The sequence below is a fragment of the Anomaloglossus baeobatrachus genome, chromosome 3, assembly GCF_048569485.1.
Source record: "Anomaloglossus baeobatrachus isolate aAnoBae1 chromosome 3, aAnoBae1.hap1, whole genome shotgun sequence".
NCBI classification, from domain to species: domain Eukaryota; kingdom Metazoa; phylum Chordata; class Amphibia; order Anura; family Aromobatidae; genus Anomaloglossus; species Anomaloglossus baeobatrachus.
Window position 1 is genome coordinate 488230862 of NC_134355.1, and position 24434 is coordinate 488255295.

The 24434-nt window shown below is 50.4% G+C and overlaps 1 protein-coding gene across 1 annotated transcript in view; it reads left to right on the forward strand.

Moving 5' to 3' along the window:
- LRRC34 (leucine rich repeat containing 34) overlaps positions 1-24434 on the forward strand; it is a 64553-nt gene that overhangs the window by 296 nt on the left and 39823 nt on the right. The window lies entirely within an intron of this gene.

Sequence of the window (24434 nt, forward strand, 5' to 3'; positions counted from 1 at the left end):
TGCATGGCTGTATGGAGACTGCATGGCTGTATGGAGACTGCATGGCTGTATGGAGACTGCATGGCTGTATATGGAGACTGCAGGGCTGTATGGAGACTGCATGGCTGTATATGGAGACTGCATGGCTGTATGGAGACTGCAGTACCGTATATGGAGACTGCAGGGCTGTATGGAGACTGCAGGGCTGTATATGGAGACTGCAGGGCTGTATGGAGACTACAGGGCTGTATGGAGACTGCAGGGCTGTATATGGAGACTACAGGGCTGTATGGAGACTACAGGGCTGTATGGAGACTGCATGGCTGTATATGGAGACTGCAGGGCTGTATGGAGACTGCAGGGCTGTATATGGAGACTGCAGGGCTGTATGGAGACTACAGGGCTGTATGGAGACTACAGGGCTGTATGGAGACTACAGGGCTGTATGGAGACTACAGGGCTGTATGGAGACTACAGGGCTGTATGGAGACTACAGGGCTGTATGGAGACTGCAGGGCTGTATGGAGACTGCAGGGCTGTATGGAGACTGCTGTGTGGAGACTGCATGGCTGTATGAAGACTGCAGGGCTGTGTATGGAGACTACAGGGCTGTATAGGGAGTCTGCTGGGCTGTATATGGAGTCTGCTAGGCTGTATATGGAGACTGCAGGGCTGTGTATGGAGACTACAGGGCTGTATAGGGAGTCTGCTGGGCTGTATATGGAGTCTGCTAGGCTGTATATGGAGACTGCATGACTGTATGGAGACTATAGGACTGTATATGGAGACTACAAGACTGTATATGGAGACTGCCAGGCTGTATATAGAGAATACAGGGCTGTATGGAGACTGCAGGACTGTATATGGAGAATGCAGGGCTGTATGGAGACTGCAGGACTGTATATGGAGACTGCAGGGCTGTATGGAGACTGCAGGACTGTATATGGAGACTGCAGGGCTGTATGGAGACTGCAGGACTGTATATGGAGACTGCAGTGCTGTATATGGAGACTGCAGGGCTGTATGGAGACTGCAGGACTGTATATGGAGACTGCAGGGCTGTATGGAGCCTGCAGGACTGTATATGGAGACTGCAGGGCTGTATGGAGTCTGCTGGGCTGTATATGGAGACTGCACTGCTGTATAGAGACTGCAGGGCTGTATATGGAGACTGCAGGGCTGTATATGGAGACTGCAGGGCTGTATAGGGAGTCTGCTGGGCTGTATATGGAGACTGCACTGCTGTATAGAGACTGCAGGGCTGTATATGGAGACTGCAGGGCTGTATATGGAGACTGCACTGCTGTATAGAGATTGCTGGGCTGTATATGGAGACTGCACTGCTGTATAGAGACTGCGGGGCTGTATATGGAGACTGCACTGTTGTATAGAGACTGCAGGGCTGTATATGGAGACTGCAGGGCTGTATATGGAGACTGCACTGCTGTATAGAGATTGCTGGGCTGTATATGGAGACTGCACTGCTGTATAGAGACTGCGGGGCTGTATATGGAGACTGCATTGCTGTATAGAGATTGCTCGGCTGTATATGGAGACTGCACTGCTGTATAGAGACTGCAGGGCTGTATATGGAGACTGCACTGCTGTATAGAGACTGCAGGGCTGTATATGGAGACTGCACTGCTGTATATGGAGACTGCACTGCTGTATAGAGACTGCACTGCTGTATAGAGACTGCAGGGCTGTATATGGAGACTGCACTGCTGTATATGGAGACTGCACTGCTGTATATGGAGACTGCACTGCTGTATAGAGACTGCAGGGCTGTATATGGAGACTATACTGCTGTATAGAGACTGCAGGGCTGTATATGAAGACTGCACTGCTGTATATGGAGACTGCAGGGCTGTATATGGAGACTGCACTGCTGTATAGAGACTGCGGGGCTGTATATGGAGACTGCACTGCTGTATATGGAGACTGCACTGCTGTATAGAGACTGCAGGGCTGTATATGGAGACTGCACTGCTGTATATGGAGACTGCACTGCTGTATAGAGACTGCGGGGCTGTATATGGAGACTGCACTGCTGTATAGAGACTGCAGGGCTGTATATGGAGACTGCACTGCTGTATAGAGATTGCTCGGCTGTATATGGAGACTGCACTGCTGTATGGAGACTGCAGTACCGTATATGGAGACTGCAGTGCTGTATATGGAGACTGCAGGGCTGTATGGAGACTGCAGGACTGTATATGGAGACTGCAGGGCTGTATGGAGACTGCAGGACTGTATATGGAGACTGCAGGGCTGTATGGAGTCTGCTGGGCTGTATATGGAGACTGCACTGCTGTATAGGGAGTCTGCTGGGCTCTATATGGAGACTGTACTGCTGTATAGAGACTGCAGGGCTGTATATGGAGACTGCACTGCTGTATAGAGACTGCAGGGCGGTATATGGAGACTGCACTGATGTATAGAGATTGCTGGGCTGTATATGGAGACTGCACTGCTGTATAGAGACTGCTGGGCTGTATATGGAGACTGCACTGCTGTATAGAGACTGCAGGGCTGTATATGGAGACTGCACTGCTGTATAGAGACTGCAGAGCTGTATATGGAGACTGCACTGCTATATATAGAGACTGCGGGGCTGTATATGGAGACTGCATTGCTGTATAGAGATTGCTCGGCTGTATATGGAGACTGCACTGCTGTATAGAGACTGCAGGGCTGTATATGGAGACTGCACTGCTGTATAGAGACTGCAGGGCTGTATATGGAGACTGCACTGCTGTATATGGAGACTGCACTGCTGTATAGAGACTGCAGGGCTGTATATGGAGACTGCACTGCTGTATATGGAGACTGCACTGCTGTATAGAGACTGCAGGGCTGTATATGGAGACTGCACTGCTGTATATGGAGACTGCACTGCTGTATAGAGACTGCAGAGCTGTATATGGAGACTGCACTGCTGTATAGAGACTGCGGGGCTGTATATGGAGACTGCATTGCTGTATAGAGATTGCTCGGCTGTATATTGATACTGCACTGCTGTATAGAGACTGTGGGGCTGTATATGGAGACTGCACTGTTGTATAGAGACTGCAGGGCTGTATATGGAGACTGCAGGGCTGTATATGGAGACTGCACTGCTGTATAGAGATTGCTGGGCTGTATATGGAGACTGCACTGCTGTATAGAGACTGCGGGGCTGTATATGGAGACTGCATTGCTGTATAGAGATTGCTCGGCTGTATATTGTCACGGCCAGGTGTACGGGCAGGCCCAGGAGGTGGATCCACTGGACCGAACTCCTAGATGGTAGGAAAGAGTCCGGCAGCTGGAACACTAGAAACAACAGAACAGTCCTTGCACACGGGAATAGCGGAGAAGTCCCTGGGACCACGGAGTTACGGGTGGTAGTCCGGGTGACGCAGCTCAGGTTCGGAAGCCGAGATGATGTCAGGCGGGGTCCGGAACCTTGGGAGCAAGATGACGGGTCACCGCAGGGATCCGAGATGGTGCGGACTGTCAGGATGGCAGATGGACAGCGTTCGGGGTTCAGGATACGGCAGACAGGATGGCGAGGCAAGCACGGCTCTACAAAGAGAGATAGGTGAGTACATGCACTGAAACACCAGGAGACCTGACTCCTAGCTTAGGGAACACGAAGATCAGGCCCCGCCCCCTTGGACAATACACCCCTTTATACCCTGTACCTGATTAGCCTCATTACCTGTTAATGGACGCTGGCCCTTTAAGAAAGGGTCAGTGACCGCGCGCGCGCCCTAATGCGCATGCGCGCAGCCCGGGTGCCAGAAGCCAGGGAAGGAGGCTGAGAAGAGGATGCAGGGGAGCCGGCCAGGGCCTGGGAAGCCGTCGGGCGCCGCGATCGGGGACCAGGGGGCCTGGGAAGGACGAGGACCGGAGGCTGGAGAGCGGGGAGCGTGGCAGGTGAGCCGGGGAGCGGGGCTGAGGACCCGGGGAGCGGAGCAGAGGACCCGGGGAGGGGAGCCAAGGACCCGGGGAGCGTGACAGTACCCCCCCCCCCACGCCCCCCTCCCCGCAACCGGGACATGAAGGCACGGATCAGAGGAGTGCCCACGTTCTCCCTGGGCTCCCAGGACCTATCCTCAGGACCATACCCTTCCCAGTCCACCAGGAAGAACTGTCGACCTCGTACGGTCTTCATGGCCACGATATCCCTTACCGCATAGATGTCGTCATCGGCAATAGGTGGAGGAGCCGGACTGGCAGCAGCGGAGAAGGGACCAAGGACAACCGGCTTGAGCAGGGAGACGTGGAACGAGTTGGGTATCCTCATCGTGGCCGGGAGCTGCAGCTTGTAGGAGACCTCATTGATCTTGCTGAGGACCTTAAACGGCCCGATGTAGCGAGGACCCAGCTTGTAGGAAGGTATCTTCAATCGGATGTACTGGGAAGCAAGCCAGACCAGGTCACCAGGAGAGAAACACGGAGGGTCCAGACGCCTCTTGTCAGCGTGTTTCTTCATCCGCTGGGAAGCGCGTCCAAGGGACGCCTTGACAGAGTCCCAAATGGTAGCGAAGTCACGGGCTACAGTATCAGCCGCAGGGACATCCGAAGAAGGGGATATAGGCAATGGAACGGAGGGCTGAAGTCCGTAAACGACATGGAAGGGAGATTTGGAGGACGACTCACTGATATGGTGGTTATGTGAGAATTCAGCCCAAGGCAGAAGCGTGGACCAGTCGTCGTGATGGGCGTTGACATAGTGACGTAAAAAAGAGGTCAAGATTTGATTGACCCTCTCCACTTGGCCATTAGACTGAGGATGGTAAGCAGAAGAAAAGTCCAGAGTCACTCCCAGATGCTTGCAGAGCGCCCTCCAGAAGCGGGAGGTGAACTGAGTTCCTCTGTCGGACACGATGTGGGATGGAAAGCCATGCAAGCGGAAGATGTGATGTATATAGGCTTCCGCGAGTTCCTGAGCAGAGGGCAGTCCGGCCATAGGGACGAAGTGAGCCATTTTGGAGAACCGGTCCACCACGACCCATATGACTGTGTGTCCGGAGGATAATGGCAAGTCCGTAATAAAATCCATCGCTAGGTGTTGCCACGGAACTGAGGGTATAGGCAGAGGCAGAAGACGGCCATAGGGCAGGTGTTTGGACGTCTTGTTCCTGGCACAAGAGGAGCAGGCAGAGACATAAGCAGCGACGTCCGTGCGAAGGGATGGCCACCAGTAATGGCGTACAATCGCACCCCATGTTCTCTTCTGGCCTGCATGACCGGCTGTTTTGGAGGCATGACCCCAGTGTAACACTTTTTGCCTGTCAGTTTCAGAGACGTAGGTCTTTCCGGGCGGTATCTGGGCCAGAGTGACAGGGGCCACCGGAATAATCTTGCTAGGAGGGATGATAGGTTGGGTAGTCTCTTCCTCCTGCTCCATGGGCACGAAAGACCTAGACAAGGCATCAGCGCGTACATTCTTGTCCGCGGGTCTGAAATGGAGCTGGAAGTCAAACCTGGCAAAGAATAAGGACCACCTGGCTTGCCGTGGGTTCAGTCGCTGGGCGGACCGCAGGTATTCCAGGTTCTTGTGGTCCGTGTAGATAATCACGGGGTACACTGCTCCTTCCAGGAGGTAGCGCCACTCCTCCAGAGCCAGTTTGACCGCCAATAGTTCTCGGTCACCGATGGTGTAATTACGTTCCGGCGCTGAGAAGCTCTTGGAGAAGAAACCGCAAGTCACCATCTTGCCGGAGGAGGATTTCTGCATGAGCACTGCTCCAGCTCCCGAGGAGGAGGCATCCACTTCCAAGGTGAACTGGCGGTTTAACTCCGGACGGTGGAGTACAGGAGCGGAGGCAAATGCTCGCTTCAGGGAGCAAAACGCGGCGTCGGCCGCAGGTGACCAGTCCTTTGGATTAGCCTCCTTTTTGGTCAAAGCGGAGAGAGGAGCAGTCAGGGCAGAGAAGCAAGGGATAAACTGGCGGTAGTAGTTGGCGAATCCCAGGAACCGTTGGATTGCCTTCAGTCCAGAAGGAGGAGGCCAGTTGAGTATGGAGGAGACCTTCTTTGGATCCATCTGCAGTCCAGTGCCCGAGATGATGTATCCCAGGAAAGGGAGAGAAGACTGCTCAAAGACGCACTTCTCATATTTGGCGTAAAGACGATTCTCCCTCAGTCTTTGCAGAACCAGCTGTACGTTCTCTCTATGGGTCTGGAGGTCCGGAGAGAAGATAAGGATGTCATCCAGATAAACTACGACACAGACGTAGAGGAGGTCCCGGAATATGTCGTTCACCAATTCTTGGAAGACTGCTGGTGCGTTACACAAGCCGAAGGGCATCACGCAGTATTCATAGTGCCCATCGCGAGTATTAAACGCGGTCTTCCATTCGTCCCCAGAGCGGATACGAACTAGGTTGTAGGCACCCCGAAGATCCAGCTTGGTGAACACACGGGCTCCTCTGAGCCGATCGAACAATTCGGGGATGAGCGGCAGAGGATATTTGTTTTTGACGGTGATCTGATTCAGACCCCGGTAGTCGATGCATGGGCGTAGGTCACCCTCTTTCTTCTTCACGAAGAAGAAGCCTGCTCCCGCAGGAGAGGAGGATCTCCGGATGAATCCTTTTGCCAGGCTCTCTGTGATGTAGGTAGACATGGCCCTGGTTTCGGCCGGAGACAACGGATATATCCGTCCTCGAGGCGGTGTTGTTCCTGGGAGCAGGTCGATGGCACAATCGTAGGGACGGTGTGGCGGAAGTACCTCAGACTCCTTCTTGTCAAAAACGTCTGCGAAGGACCAATAGGCCGAGGGCAGTTCCGGTAGGTTCTCTGGAACCGGAGGTCGTCGGATGGGTTGTATGGACTTCAGACACTTCTCATGACAAGCAGAACCCCATCGGGTGATTTCGCCAGTACCCCAGCTGACTGATGGTTCGTGTGTCCGCAACCAGGGAAGTCCCAGCAGGATGTGATGGGACATGTGTGGAAGGACGTAGAGAGTTATGTTCTCGGTGTGCAGGGCACCGATACGCAGTTCGACCGGTCTGGTGACCCAGGAGATGGTGTCAGAGAGGGGTCTCCCATCCACAGAGGCAATCACTAGGGGCTTCTCGAGTGGAGTAACAGGCAGCTGGTACTTGTCCACCGTGGCCTGCTGGATGAAATTGCCTGCTGCTCCAGAGTCGAGGTATGCCTCAGCCGTGAAGCGCGTCTCTCCCGTTGACACTTGCACAGTCCACATAACCGGGTCTGAGAGAGTCCCAGCACCTAGGGTGGCCTCTCCTACCAACCCTAGGCTTTGGAGTTTCCCGGCCTTTCCGGACAGGAGCGTAGGAGGTGAGTGTCCTCTCCGCAGTAAAAGCAGAGGCCCTTGGCGAGCCGCTCTGCTCGACGTTGTTCAGATTGCCGTACACGGTCGATCTGCATGGGCTCGTGGACGGGAATCCCAGCTGTTGATGACTGCGATACGGAGGGCTTCTGTGGAGGAGGGGAATGCCGTACCGGACGTCTCTCCCGAGACAGCTCTTTGGAGCGCTCCTGAAACCGAATGTCCACTCGAGTTGCTAGGGCAATCAGAGCATCTAGGGTGGAGGGCACGTCACGACCCGCCAACTCATCTTTGATGCGACTCGAGAGTCCTTCCCAGAAGGCGGCTGTTAGGGCCTCGTTATTCCACCCGAGTTCAGAAGCCAACGTGCGGAAACGGATGGCGTATTGGCCCACCGTCAGTGTTCCTTGACGTAAGCGGAGGAGAGATGAAGCAGACGCAGAGGCGCGTCCCGGCTCGTCAAAGGTGCTGCGGAAGGCCTGCAGGAACTCTTGAAGATCCTTGGTCATAGGGTCCTCCTTCTCCCACAACGGGTTCATCCACGCCAGTGCCTCGCCCTCCAAGTGAGACATGATGAAGGCGACCTTGGCTTGGTCGGAGGCAAACAGATGTGGCAGCTGCGTGAAGTGGAGGGAGCATTGGTTTATAAACCCCCTGCAGGTCTTGGGATCTCCGGCGTACCGGGGTGGTGAGGCCAAACGCAGTCTGGAAGCATCCGAAGAAGCGGCCACGGGAGCGGGGGACGTGGCTTGACTAGTGGCGGCTTGGGATGTTGTAGACGTGACTGCCGCTTGTAGCGTGGTCAGGCGGGTGTCCACGGAAGTCATGAAGTTTAGCATGCGGGTCTGGACTTCACGCTGGCGTTGGAGTTCCTCTTGCAAGGCCGCTAGTGCTGCAGCGGGATCCATGGCCTGATCTTACTGTCACGGCCAGGTGTACGGGCAGGCCCAGGAGGTGGATCCACTGGACCGAACTCCTAGATGGTAGGAAAGAGTCCGGCAGCTGGAACACTAGAAACAACAGAACAGTCCTTGCACACGGGAATAGCGGAGAAGTCCCTGGGACCACGGAGTTACGGGTGGTAGTCCGGGTGACGCAGCTCAGGTTCGGAAGCCGAGATGATGTCAGGCGGGGTCCGGAACCTTGGGAGCAAGATGACGGGTCACCGCAGGGATCCGAGATGGTGCGGACTGTCAGGATGGCAGATGGACAGCGTTCGGGGTTCAGGATACGGCAGACAGGATGGCGAGGCAAGCACGGCTCTACAAAGAGAGATAGGTGAGTACATGCACTGAAACACCAGGAGACCTGACTCCTAGCTTAGGGAACACGAAGATCAGGCCCCGCCCCCTTGGACAATACACCCCTTTATACCCTGTACCTGATTAGCCTCATTACCTGTTAATGGACGCTGGCCCTTTAAGAAAGGGTCAGTGACCGCGCGCGCGCCCTAATGCGCATGCGCGCAGCCCGGGTGCCAGAAGCCAGGGAAGGAGGCTGAGAAGAGGACGCAGGGGAGCCGGCCAGGGCCTGGGAAGCCGTCGGGCGCCGCGATCGGGGACCAGGGGGCCTGGGAAGGACGAGGACCGGAGGCTGGAGAGCGGGGAGCGTGGCAGGTGAGCCGGGGAGCGGGGCTGAGGACCCGGGGAGCGGAGCAGAGGACCCGGGGAGGGGAGCCAAGGACCCGGGGAGCGTGACATATATGGAGACTGCACTGCTGTATAGAGACTGCAGGGCTGTATATGGAGACTGCACTGCTGTATAGAGACTGCAGGGCTGTGTATGGAGACTGCACTGCTGTATATGGAGACTGCACTGCTGTATAGAGACTGCAGGGCTGTATATGGAGTCTGCTAGGCTGTGTATGGAGACTACAGGGCTGTATAGGGAGTCTGCTGGGCTGTATATGGAGTCTGCTAGGCTGTATATGGAGACTGCATGACTGTATGGAGACTATAGGACTGTATATGGAGACTACAAGACTGTATATGGAGACTGCCAGGCTGTATATAGAGAATACAGGGCTGTATGGAGACTGCAGGACTGTATATGGAGAATGCAGGGCTGTATGGAGACTGCAGGACTGTATATGGAGACTGCAGGGCTGTATGGAGACTGCAGGACTGTATATGGAGACTGCAGTGCTGTATATGGAGACTGCAGGGCTGTATGGAGACTGCAGGAATGTATATGGAGACTGCAGGGCTGTATGGAGTCTGCTGGGCTGTATATGGAGACTGCACTGCTGTATAGAGACTGCAGGGCTGTATATGGAGACTGCAGGGCTGTATAGGGAGTCTGCTGGGCTGTATATGGAGACTGCACTGCTGTATAGAGACTGCAGGGCTGTATATGGAGACTGCAGGGCTGTATATGGAGACTGCACTGCTGTATAGAGATTGCTGGGCTGTATATGGAGACTGCACTGCTGTATAGAGACTGCAGGGCTGTATATGGAGACTGCACTGTTGTATAGAGACTGCAGGGCTGGATATGGAGACTGCAGGGCTGTATATGGACACTGCACTGCTGTATAGAGATTGCTGGGCTGTATATGGAGACTGCACTGCTGTATATAGACTGCGGGGCTGTATATGGAGACTGCATTGCTGTATAGAGATTGCTCGGCTGTATATGGAGACTGCACTGCTGTATAAAGACTGTAGGGCTGTATATGGAGACTGCACTGCTGTATATGGAGACTGCACTGCTGTATAGAGACTGCAGGGCTGTATATGGAGACTGCACTGCTGTATATGGAGACTGCACTGCTGTATAGAGACTGCAGAGCTGTATATGGAGACTGCATTGCTGTATAGAGATTGCTCGGCTGTATATGGAGACTGCACTGCTGTATAGAGACTGCAGGGCTGTATATGGAGACTGCACTGCTGTATAGAGACTGCAGGGCTGTATATGGAGACTGCACTGCTGTATAGAGACTGCAGGGCTGTATATGGAGACTGCACTGCTTTATATGGAGACTGCAGGGCTGTATATGGAGACTGCACTGCTGTATAGAGACTGCGGGGCTGTATATGGAGACTGCACTGCTGTATAGAGACTGCGGGGCTGTATATGGAGACTGCACTGCTGTATAGAGACTGCAGGGCTGTATATGGAGACTGCACTGCTGTATAGAGACTGCAGGGCTGTATATGGAGACTGCACTGCTGTATAGAGACTGCAGGGCTGTATATGGAGACTGCACTGTTGTATATGGAGACTGCACTGCTGTATAGAGACTGCACTGCTGTATAGAGACTGCAGGGCTGTATATGGAGACTGCACTGCTGTATATGGAGACTGCACTGCTGTATAGAGACTGCAGGGCTGTATATGGAGACTGCACTGCTGTATAGAGACTGCAGGGCTGTATATGGAGACTGCACTGCTGTATATGGAGACTGCAGGGCTGTATATGGAGACTGCACTGCTGTATAGAGACTGCGGGGCTGTATATGGAGACTGCACTGCTGTATATGGAGACTGCACTGCTGTATAGAGACTGCAGGGCTTTATATGGAGACTGCACTGCTGTATATGGAGACTGCACTGCTGTATAGAGACTGCGGGGCTGTATATGGAGACTGCACTGCTGTATAGAGACTGCAGGGCTGTATATGGAGACTGCACTGCTGTATAGAGATTGCTCGGCTGTATATGGAGACTGCACTGCTGTATGGAGACTGCAGGACTCTATATGGAGACTGCAGTGCTGTATATGGAGACTGCAGGGCTGTATGGAGACTGCAGGACTGTATATGGAGACTGCAGGGCTGTATGGAGACTGCAGGACTGTATATGGAGACTGCAGGGCTGTATGGAGTCTGCTGGGCTGTATATGGAGACTGCACTGCTGTATATGGAGACTGCACTGCTGTATAGAGACTGCAGGGCTGTATATGGAGACTGCACTGCTGTATATGGAGACTGCACTGCTGTATAGAGACTGCAGGGCTGTATATCGAGACTGCACTGCTGTATGGAGACTACAGGGCTGTATATGGAGACTGCACTGCTGTATAGAGACTGCAGGGCTGTATATGGAGACTGCACTGCTGTATAGAGACTGCAGGGCTGTATATGGAGACTGCACTGCTGTATAGAGACTGCACTGCTGTATAGAGACTGCAGGGCTGTATATGGAGACTGCACTGCTGTATGGAGACTACAGGGCTGTATATGGAGACTGCACTGCTGTATAGAGACTGCACTGCTGTATAGAGACTGCGGGGCTGTATATGGAGACTGCACTGCTGTATGGAGACTACAGGGCTGTATATGGAGACTGCACTGCTGTATAGAGACTGCAGGGCTGTATATGGAGACTGCACTGCTGTATAGAGACTGCAGGGCTGTATATGGAGACTGCACTGCTGTATAGAGACTGCTGGGCTGTATATGGAGACTGCACTGCTGTATATGGAGACTGCACTGCTGTATAGAGACTGCAGGGCTGTATATGGAGACTGCACTGCTGTATATGGAGACTGCACTGCTGTATAGAGACTGCAGGGCTGTATATCGAGACTGCACTGCTGTATGGAGACTACAGGGCTGTATATGGAGACTGCACTGCTGTATAGAGACTGCAGGGCTGTATATGGAGACTGCACTGCTGTATAGAGACTGCAGGGCTGTATATGGAGACTGCACTGCTGTATAGAGACTGCACTGCTGTATAGAGACTGCAGGGCTGTATATGGAGACTGCACTGCTGTATGGAGACTGCAGGGCTGTATATGGAGACTGCACTGCTGTATAGAGACTGCACTGCTGTATAGAGACTGCAGGGCTGTATATGGAGACTGCACTGCTGTATGGAGACTACAGGGCTGTATATGGAGACTGCACTGCTGTATAGAGACTGCAGGGCTGTATATGGAGACTGCACTGCTGTATGGAGACTACAGGGCTGTATATGGAGACTGCACTGCTGTATAGAGACTGCAGGGCTGTATATGGAGACTGCACTGCTGTATAGAGACTGCAGGGCTGTATATGGAGACTGCACTGCTGTATATGGAGACTGCACTGCTGTATATGGAGACTGCGGGGCTGTATATGGAGACTGCACTGCTGTATAGAGACTGCAGGGCTGTATATGGAGACTGCACTGCTGTATGGAGACTACAGGGCTGTATATGGAGACTGCACTGCTGTATGGAGACTGCACTGCTGTATGGAGACTACAGGGCTGTATATGGAGACTGCACTGCTGTATAGAGACTACAGGGCTGTATATGGAGACTGCACTGCTGTAGGGCTCCGCCACACATCCGTGAAAACCACGTCCGTGTAAAACGGGCCGTTTTTCAGGTCCGTTTTCCGTTTTTTAGGTCCGTTTTTATGGTATGTGTGGCCTGCGTGTGTATCCCGTATGCTAGCCGTATGTGCGTGTGGAATGTCCGTGTGTGCATGAGTGAAATAACTGACATGTGTATGTGTTGTCCGTGTGAAATGTACGTGTGTGATGCAAAATGTCGTTACTACATGTCGGAAGACAGAGTAGCGGGATGAAAATGAACTCGGGTGAACTTCACCCGACTTCATTGTCATGCCGCGGCTCTGTCTTTGTGCCGTGTACTGATTAGCGGTCACCTGTGAAGGATTCACCGGTGACCACTAATCCCCCGAGTGACTGAAGTGTCCCCCCCTCTCTCATACTCACCATTCCCCGATCACCGGCGCTGCACGGCGTTCACACTGTTCCGGCGGCTTTTTCTAATTTGAAAAAGCCGGCCGCCCATTAATCAATCTCGTATTCCCTGCTTTACCCGCCCACCGGCGGCTGTGATTGGTTGCAGTGAGACACGCCCACCACGCTGAGTGACAGGTGTCACACTGCACCCAATCACAGCAGCAGGTGGGCGTGTCTATACTGTGCAGTAAAATAAATAAATAAATAATTAAAAAAACCGGCGTGCGGTCCCCCCCCATTTTAATACCAGCCAGATAAAGCCATACGGCTGAAGGCTGGTATTCTCAGGATGGGGAGCTCCACGTTATGGGGGGCCCCCCACCCTAACAATATCAGTCAGCAGCCGCCCAGAATTGCCGCATACATTATATGCGACAGTTCTGGGGCTGTACCCGGCTCTTCCCGATTTACCCTGGTGCGTTGGCAAATCGGGGTAATAAGGAGTTATTGGCAGCCCATAGCTGCCAATAAGTCCTAGATTAATCATGTCAGGCGTCTATGAGACACCTTCCATGATTAATCTGTAAGTTACAGTAAAAAAACACACACACCCGAAAAATCCTTTATTAGAAATAAAAAACACAAACAAATTCCCTCATTACCAATTTATTAACCCCGACAAACCCTCCATGTCCGGCGTACTCCACGGACCTCCAGCGTCGCTTCCAGCTGTGCTGCATGGAGGTGACAGGAGCTGCAGAAGACACCGCCGCTCCGGTCACCTCCACGCAGCTAATGAGATGAGTAGCGCGATCAGCTGCTGTCACTGAGGTTACCCGCGGCCACCGCTGGATCCAGCGGTGGCCGCGAGTTACCTGACTGACAGCAGCTGATCGCGCTACTCATCTCATTAGCTGCGTGGAGGTGACCGGAGCGGCGGTGTCTTCTGCAGCTCCTGTCACCTCCATGCAGCACAGCTGGAAGCGACGCTGGAGGTCCGTGGAGTACGCCGGACATGGAGGGTTTGTCGGGGTTAATAAATTGGTAATGAGGGAATTTGTTTGTGTTTTTTATTTCTAATAAAGGATTTTTCGGGTGTGTGTGTTTTTTTACTGTAACTTACAGATTAATCATGGAAGGTGTCTCATAGACGCCTGACATGATTAATCTAGGACTTATTGGCAGCTATGGGCTGCCAATAACTCCTTATTACCCCGATTTGCCAACGCACCAGGGTAAATCGGGAAGAGCCGGGTACAGCCCCAGAACTGTCGCATATAATGTATGCGGCAATTCTGGGCGGCTGCTGACTGATATTGTTAGGGTGGGGGGCCCCCCATAACGTGGAGCTCCCCATCCTGAGAATACCAGCCTTCAGCCGTATGGCTTTATCTGGCTGGTATTAAAATGGGGGGGGACCGCACGCCGTTTTTTTTAATTATTTATTTATTTATTTTACTGCACAGTATAGACACGCCCACCGGCTGCTGTGATTGGGTGCAGTGGGACACCTGTCACTCAGCGTGGTGGGCGTTTCTCACTGCAACCAATCACAGCCGCCGGTGGGCGGGTAAAGCAGGGAATACGAGATTGATTAATGGGCGGCCGGCTTTTTCAAAAGAGGAAAAGCCGCCGGAGTTTTTATAACAGCCGTGCAGCGCCGCGCCGGAGATCGGGGAATGGTAAGTATGAGAGAGGGGGGGGAACTGACCGACAGACAGCTAGAGGGACAGATAAGACAGAGAGACCGACCGACAGACATAGAGACCGACCGACGGACTGAGGGAGAGAACGAAACATAAAAAGAAAAAAGACTGACATCACATGAAAAAAGCACAAAACATACAGGGAACAAACAGAGATGCGTCCGTGTCACTCGGACGTGCGCACAGACCCATTGACTTTCATTGGGTCCGTGCTGTGTGTTGCGTGAATAAAACGGACATGCTGGCGTGAGACACGGCCCACAAAACGCATCACGGAGACGGACTAACGGACATAACCAAAAACGCAAGTGTAACCGCTGAGATATAGTAACATTGGTGCACGTTTGGCCGTGTCTCCAGTATACACGGAAACGGACCAAACACGCACGTGTTTCACGGATGTGTGTTTCAAGCCGTATAGAGACTGCACTGCTGTATAGAGACTGCAGGGCTGTATATGGAGACTGCCAGTACACGAACCCATAGAGTTTGTCGTCTCATCTATTTTTGTGACTCAGACTTCATTTCACTTCATTTCATTTCATTTGTGACTCACACTTATAAGCATTCATCAAAAAAATGACTGAGGACAGACACATTAGTTTTATATCTGTTTTTAGCTGATCCGTTGCTAAGTATAAATGAAAAAAATCCAGTCTGCATCCTTCAATTTTGAAAAACGTATGAAAATGGTGAGTGCAAAGTGGATGTAGACTTAGGCCTCTTTCACACATCAGGTTTTTTTTTTACCATCTCTCTCTCTTTTTTCCGGGATGGGTTCATGTAGCTCAAATGAACTTTGCCATGTAAAAAATATGGTATGACGGATCTGTTTTTTTACTGGATGTGGCTCATCAGTTTTACCACAATCTGCCACGTATCCGTCACTTCAGTCAAATTGGGTAAGGTTGCGTACTTGTGGCACCCCTGAGGCTTCAGTCACCAGAGAGGTACTGCATCTCATCCAGAGGAGCGGTATTCCATCCTGGGTAAGGAGGTGTTCAACACCAGTTCTCACAAAAGCACAACACCCAGGCTCAGAAACACCTCATCAGACATGCCAAGTGCGTGATTATACCCGAAGCCAGGCTGGGGGGGTGGAGTCTTGGAGTGGGAACACAATACTACAAGTGGGAACACAGTGTGAAGTGTGGAGGCAGTGTGTGGCAGAGAAGCAATGGAGGAGCGAAGGCCCGAGGCCTGGAGCTGGTACTGCTTGGCCCAGGCACAGACAGAAGGGATCCTAGAGACTACGGGAACGTCATAACCTCTCGTGGCCTTGTTCCACATATAATCTATGGGTGGAAGGACTGGGTTGCAACACGGGGACTGGTCCCTAGGCTAGAGAAGAACCTACGTACTCCACTAGAAAAACCAGCGGCTGAGGTGACTTTAAGCACCGAAGCCACATCGGCACACAAATTCGCTGGATGGTGACCCAAAAGGACCAAGGGATAGAGCTTCATGCCACTCAACAGGGTCCACGGGCACTGGCTCAGGGTTCAGTGAGCGAGGGCGCAAGGCTGGAGAACGAAGCAAGCGCAGGAAGACGACCAGGGAAGATACATTTAAGAACGGGGCACCGGACTCGACCTCCGAACTACCCGGGATCGGCTGGAGCCCATCATACTGAAACCCCAGCACTCCAAAGGTGGTCACTGGCATGTTGTTTAACCCTGTAACCTGTTACAGTGAGTAAAAACCTTGAGACTGCATCCCTGTGTCGCTCCGTTATTCGCCTGCGCCCGCCATCATAGACTACTATCACCCCCCATCAGCCCTGGGGCCCATCTCTACCTGTGGAGAGCTACACCATCTAAGCTGCGTAACCATCTTCCCCAGGGAACCCTATCCCACAGCGGCGGCACCTAACTTGCCGCAGACCACAGGTAGTGTCACAAATGGACTGTCATCATCCCCTTTATATTTAAATGACACCGCCGGGTTCACAGAACCGGGCCTCGCCGCCGCAACGTTCCAGATCAGAACCGTGGCACGATAACGAGTCATCCCACGGCCCCGGTGCGGGTGTGTCATACCCATGATCAGTGTTCACAGCGTTTTGGACGCAGAGTGTTTTCGTTACGTGCAAAATGCTGCATTGTACAGTACAAGCATAGTGGATGGGATTTATAGAAATCTCATGCCCACTGCGCTTTTTTTCCCCATAGTATAAACTGACATGCGGTGTGGCTTCCCTAGCTGCAGCATGTCAATTTATTGCTGCGGAGCTGCCAGTGTTCTTCGCAGGGCGAACAGAGAAAAAGACCGTAGTGGCCCGAAACCTGACCGTGGGCAAGGGCAGCTGCAGGTACCTATGGAGAACACTCACCGCCCCAAAGGAGAGCACATGCTGCATCCAGGATGCATCATGTCCGTATCGTGGGCATGTACCCTTATGGTTTTCTGGCTATTAAAAAAATAACTCCTCGAAGTTCTCTTTCAGCCTCCATCTACATCTGTGTCAGTGACTCTGTGGCACCCCTGAGGCTTCAGTCGCCACAGGGCATTGTATTTCATTTAGGGTGCAATGCTTGGATTCGGGTGATGAAGGAGTTAATCACTGGTGTTGTTTTTCACTTGCAAAACATGTGTCATATGAGTCACCACTTGCACAGGAAGCCAGGCAATCTGAGGAAATCCAGATTGCCAGGGCAACAGCTACTAAAAGTTATCCCAAGGGTGGGGGCACTGAGTGAGTAAGAGAGACACAAACCTTTTTCACTTCAGTTCACTCTGGAAGCAGGAGAGAGCAGACAGCCTTAAGAGAGGAAGGAGAGCAAGGCTGGTCCTGGGGACAGAGGAGACATAGTAGCAGAGGTCGAGCCTAACCGTTCCCACAGTGCCAGCGCAGTCGGGGTACAGAGCCCTCGTTTGGGGAAACCTTCATGGACTCTAACAAATCTGCAGGGGTTGGGGATTGCATGTCCCATCGCCCACCACTCACTTTCCCAGAGCACAGTGACATACAGTTAGGTCCAGAAATATTTGGACAGTGACACAAGTTTTGTTATTTTAGCTGTTTACAAAAACATGTTCAGAAATACAATTATATATATAATATGGGCTGAAAGTGCACACTCCCAGCTGCAATATGAGAGTTTTCACATCCAAATCGGAGAAAGGGTTTAGGAATCATAGCTCTGTAATGCATAGCCTCCTCTTTTTCAAGGGACCAAAAGTAATTGGACAAGGGACTCTAAGGGCTGCAAGTAACTCTGAAGGCGTCTCCCTCGTTAACCTGTAATCAATGAAGTAGTTAAAAGGTCTGGGGTTGATTACAGGTGTGTGGTTTTGCATTTGGAAGCTGTTGCTGTGACCAGACAACATGCGGTCTAAGGAACTGTCAATTGAGGTGAAGCAGAACATCCTGAGGCTGAAAAAAAAGAAAAAATCCATCAGAGAGATAGCAGACATGCTTGGAGTAGTAAAATCAACAGTCGGGTACATTCTGAGAAAAAAGGAATTGACTGGTGAGCTTGGGAACTCAAAAAGGCCTGGGCGTCCACGGATGACAACAGTGGTGGATGATCGCCGCATACTTTCTTTGGTGAAGAAGAACCCGTTCACAACATCAACTGAAGTCCAGAACACTCTCAGTGAAGTAGGTGTATCTGTCTCTAAGTCAATAGTAAAGAGAAGACTCCATGAAAGTAAATACAAAGGGTTCACATCTAGATGCAAACCATTCATCAATTCCAAAAATAGACAGGCCAGAGTTAAATTTGCTGAAAAACACCTCATGAAGCCAGCTCAGTTCTGGAAAAGTATTCTATGGACAGATGAGACCAAGATCAACCTGTACCAGAATGATGGGAAGAAAAAAGTTTGGAGAAGAAAGGGAACGGCACATGATCCAAGGCACACCACATCCTCTGTAAAACATGGTGGAGGCAACGTGATGGCATGGGCATGCATGGCTTTCAATGGCACTGGGTCACTTGTGTTTATTGATGACATAACAGCAGACAAGAGTAGCCGGATGAATTCTGAAGTGTACCGGGATATACTTTCAGCCCAGATTCAGCCAAATGCCGTAAAGTTGATCGGACGGCGCTTCATAGTACAGATGGACAATGACCCCAAGCATACAGCCAAAGCTACCCAGGAGTTCATGAGTGCAAAAAAGTGGAACATTCTGCAATGGCCAAGTCAATCACCAGATCTTAACCCAATTGAGCATGCATTTCACTTGCTCAAATCCAGACTTAAGATGGGAAGACCCACAAACAAGCAAGACCTGAAGGCTGCGGCTGTAAAGGCCTGGCAAAGCATTAAGAAGGAGGAAACCCAGCGTTTGGTGATGTCCATGGGTTCCAGACTTAAGGCAGTGATTGCCTCCAAAGGATTCGCAACAAAATATTGAAAATAAAATTTTTTTTTTGGGTTTGGTTTATTTGTCCAATTACTTTTGATCTCCTAAAATGTGGAGTGTTTGTAAAGAAATGTGTACAATTCCTACAATTTCTATCAGATATTTTTATTCAAACCTTCAAATTAAACGTTACAATCTGCACTTGAATTCTGTTGTAGAGGTTTCATTTCAAATCCAATGTGGTGGCATGCAGAGCCCAACTCGCGAAAATTGTGTCACTGTCCAAATATTTCTGGACCTAACTGTATAGGATCCGGGGTTGGGATTACAGTCAAGCCCCACAGCAAGGACTCACATCACCTGCACACAGGACGGGACACTTAAAACGAACAGCGGGGTCCCCAAGTTGCTTCAAGCCACGTGGATCCACAACCAAGCGCAAGGAGGAAGGTCTCACACATTTCCACAGACACCGGTGATTGCCTCCGATTCAACCGGGACCGGCTGGAGTCCATCAATGGCGGAGGAAAGCGGCATCTCCGGGGAGCTTTAAGAACTGTGAGTAAAAGGAACTTTGAACCGCAGCTCCGGTGTTGTCCTTATTATTGCTGGCGCCGCCGCCTCTCGCTTCAGCACCAACCAGTGACACACTTCCCAGGGACCCTTCACCCTCCTTCCATCCCCCTTTACACCTTGCACCCGCTTGTTAGGGCGGCTTTGCACGTTGCGACATCGCACGTGCGATGTCGTTGGGGTCAAATCGAAAGTGACGCACATCCGGCGTCACTTTCGACATCGTACTGTGTAAAAGCTAGATGATACGACTTCCGGCTCCTGCGCTGATCATGTAGGACACAGGACGCCTGAGCTCTGTCATTCCCTGCAGCTCTGACATATATACCGGACATCCCACCAGCCTCCCCCGCTCCATACCATCGGTGAGTGAAGTTGCTGAATGCAGGGATGTTCATGGGGAGCCGTGGAGATAATCACTTGAAACAGCGCGGTGAACTTCGCTCTCCCCCTCCCTCTCAAGATCTGGCAGCGTGATAAAGATGGCGCCGGAGCCTGCCCTGCACTAACATCAGATCTGTACACAGAGAGCAGGACACAGCTTACCTTGCACTCACTCCCCCAGCACTAAACAGTTAACCGGCAGCAGAATAATAAATCTCCTGGAGTCCTGATAAGATATCAGCTGCAAACAACGCTACTGACAAGTTCTGCAAAGAGCAGAGTTAAAACGCCGGGAATCCCTGGGCCCTTCCCCCATCTTGTCCAGACCTGTGCTTAACAAGCAGGTGCTGAATCTCTAGGCATACAGAATCAGTGCAAAGCTCTGGAGAAAGTGAAAGAAGCTGAAGGAGGGAAGTTTAAACATACATCCCTGCAAAGTTTCAGGACAGTGAGAATTCATATAACTCTGGCAGGGGGGAGAAAGGGGTGAAAGTGAGAATAAACAAAAGGGGGAGCAGAATCAAGATTTGTCTGACAACCCACACTAAATCAGTGTCAAAACTTGCGTCCCTTCATTCACTATTTGATGGAAAGATACCTGCTGCGTAGCAGCTCCAAAACACAAAATCCTCATACATCCAGCGTACAGTGTGAAAAAAAGATTGTGACTGCCCATACAGAATTAAGTGTCCCTCGGTCACCTGAGAATACTCATCAGATGGAGATGGAGGATTCCACGGGGACCCCGGATGTATTCAAAACAGTGGAGGGTATGGATTATAAGCGTCTGGCTGATGAAGTCGCCAATCGTTTGCTACCTGACATCTCCGCTACAATTAAAGCATCAATAGCAAAAGCTCTCAGTGCCATACAGAACCAACTTGATGAGACGGTGGAACAGGTTGCGGCTATGGAAACCAAAATGTCGACGTTAGAGGAGGACTTCAGCTCTGACCACACTACAGTCATGCGTCTGGCCAAGGAGAATCTGATCCTGAGGGACCGTGTGGACGATCTGGAGAACCGCTCCAGAAGAAGCAATTTGCGCATTGTCGGCCTGCCTGAAACATACCCGGTTGGTGAGCTACGTACATTGTGTGAATCCACTATTCCTACAACCCTGGGAGTAGCAGGAAGGAGAAAAGTGGAAAGGGTGCACCGCATTGGTCCGCCAAGGAGAGGTGATGAGAGTGAAAATAACAGACGCCCAAGACAAGTCATAATGAAATACTTGGACTTCTCCGATAAACAGGAAATATTACAGGCATACAAGAAATTGAAACATCCCTTGGAGGTGAAAGGCTCGCGCATCTTGCTCTTCGAGGATTTTTCTGCGGAGGTCACACGGCAGCGGAGGGCATTCTCATACATATGCTCTGCCTTATTTAAGAGAAATATACGCTTCCAGTTAAAGTACCCGGCAACGTTGATTATCAGACATCAGGATGGATCCTACAATTCTTTCTCAAGTCCAAAGGAGGCAGAGGCCTTTATTGAGCGGATCAACAGTCCTCGTGACCTCAGGAATTCTCCAGGACAAGGGCGCAACGACTCACCGAACCAGAGAGTGACCAAAGGGAGCTCTGTGAAGCTCGCTACAGCTTCCCCGAAGGACCGGAGACAACAAAACAAGGAACTTAAGGGAACCTGAGTCAAATAGACAAATGTCGGATGTATGAAGTTCAAGGTGGGACACCTGTTTTTGATTTAGGCTGGAGAAGCCGCAGTGGAAAAAGTTCAAGAAATCTGAGGCGGAGGAAAGGAAAGAGAACCTTTTTTTTTTTTTTTTTTTTCTTCCTTCTCTCTTTCTTTGTAGGTGGGACACTCCTTTATATTGGTGAAATGCTATACAAGTATAAGGTTGACTGAGCTTGGAAGATGATCAGAAAAAAGTGAAGTCTGAGTATTATGGTATAGTTGGGGGGGGGAGGGGAGGGAGATGTTTGAAATGTTTGGGGATTTTGGATTCAAGTGAAGTAGCAAAGATTTTACACAGAGTTATTATTATTACTACTACTCTCGTTATTGCAAGTGAGCACTATGTTCAATTGTCTAATTGGTTGAATTTTTTTTTGGCAAAGGAGGGCAGCAAAAACATGGTAAACGAAAGGCAGGATTTCCATTTATTACATGCACTTTATGAGAATAGTCACCTGGAATGTTAAGGGGTTACGTTCCCCCCAAAAAAGAATTAAGATATTACGCCACCTTAATCGCCTCAAACCGGACATTGCGCTCCTTCAGGAAACTCATCTGGAAGGTTCAGACATGCAGAGGATGGGGAAATTGTGGGTTGGAGGAGTCTATGGGTCATCTTCAGTTAAAAGGAAAGCAGGGGTTATTACATTAGTAAGTAGGAGATTACAACATCAAGTCCTGGAAACATATGCGGACACGGAAGGTAGGGTTCAGATGGTCTCAGTGGAGATACCTGGAGGAATTTATAAAATCTTTAATATTTATGCCCCGAACGAAAACAACAAATCATTCTTTCAACGACTTGAGGCCAAAATTTTAGAACATGCCCATTTTAATCTAATAATTGGGGGGGATTTCAACTCGGTGGTATCTGTGCTAGAGGACAGGAAAAATGCTAAAGGCCCCCCAAATGTACCGCGCGGCCATGATAAAGTTATGCGTCCTCTGTTAAATGCCACGGCCTTATGGGATGCGTGGAGACTACTGCACCCTCAGGATAGGGAATTTACGCACTATTCACATGCTAATAGCTCCTGGTCTCGCATTGACTACTTCCTTATTTCAGGGAACCTGGTACGTGCGCTCCACTCAGCTACTATCCAGGATTTGGTGATTTCTGACCATGCCCCGGTGGTGCTAGACCTAGCAAACATTTATCCCAGAGGAACGGACTATCTGTGGCGATATCCTTCCTTCCTTAAAGATAACGAAGATTTTTCCTTGAAATTAAAGGGATGGTGGACGGAATTTATGGTACATAATGATCAACATAAAGACACACCTATGTTATTATGGGATACGGCGAAGGCAGTATTACGGGGCAGAACGATAGCACATGTTTCCTATTTGAAGAAAAAGGCTCATCTTAAATTTACTGAAACCTCCCATAAATTGAGGGAAGCATATACTTCTTTTCAAAAGCATCCTGATAGGGACCATAGAGATAGATGGGTAATAGCCCAAAGAGCTTTTAATGAGTGGGCGGAAAAACGGGAACAAATGGCTAGGTCAATGCAAGAAGCTACATTACATCGCTTTGGAAATAAAGCAGGGAAAATACTGGCCAACTTAGCGAAAAATAGGACTATAACTCAGGGACCCATGCAAATAAAAAATCAAAAGGGGGAGATACACAAAAACCCTAAGACAATAATTGAGACTTTAGGCACGTATTATAGAAACCTTTATTCGTCGGAAAAGGGAGACAAATTTCCTGATAATAATCTTTTATCTAAAGTGACACTACCTCGACTCACAGAAGAGCATCGCACTTTTCTGAATGCTAAAATTACGGGGGAAGAAGTATTGGGGACAATCAACTCCATGCATAATTATAAAGCCCCTGGCCCTGACGGATTTACGGGAGAATTCTATAAAACAGTAAAGGAAGAGATCTTACCTACATTACTAGAACTGTATAATAGCATACTAGACGGTAATGCGTCTTTCCAAAATAATAACCGGGCATATATAAAATTGATCCCTAAACAGGGGAAGGACCCGAAGGATCCGGGTTCGTATAGGCCCATATCACTTATCAACCTAGATATGAAGATAATGTCAAAGATTATGGCGAATCGTCTAGCTATAATTCTTCCCCAACTGATTTCCCCAGCACAGGCCGGTTTCATTCAGAAAAGATCAGGGACACTAAATATTAGAAAAGTTCTTCTTGTCCTGGATAGGGTTAACCTTCGGCCTCTGAAAGGAGAATCTCCCGCTTTGCTTACAATAGATGCCGAGAAAGCCTTTGACAATATTGAGTGGTCATGGCTTTATAGAGTTCTAGATGAAATGCGTTTTTCGGGGTCATTTTATACCTACATTAGAGAAATTTACACAAATCCGAAGGCTCAAGTTTACATTCCAGGATATCTGTCAGCCCCTTTTCCGTTACTGAAAGGAACCAGACAGGGTTGCCCCCTTTCCCCATTACTTTTTAATCTGGCTCTGGAACCATTGGTACGATTGTTATCTACACATAGCACCTTCCAGGGTATTTCTGTAAATAATAGACAAATTCAGTCAGCTTTTTTTGCAGATGACATTTTGCTTTTCCTTTCGAATCCAGCTCAGCAGGTCCCCGAGATTTTACAAATTTTGCGAGAGTTTGGAGCGTATTCAGGCTTCAAGATTAATGCGTCAAAGTGCGAGCTCCTATACCTGGGAGGGACAAATGTTCAAACACGGGAGCAGAACCCTTTTGAAGGAATTACAGTGGCTAAGTCATATATCACATACCTGGGAGTTAAAATAGGTAAGGTTCCGGCAACCCTTTATAGTCTAAACTATCCACCCCTTCTGAGCCAAATAGAGCAAGATCTTAAAAGATGGCACGACCTT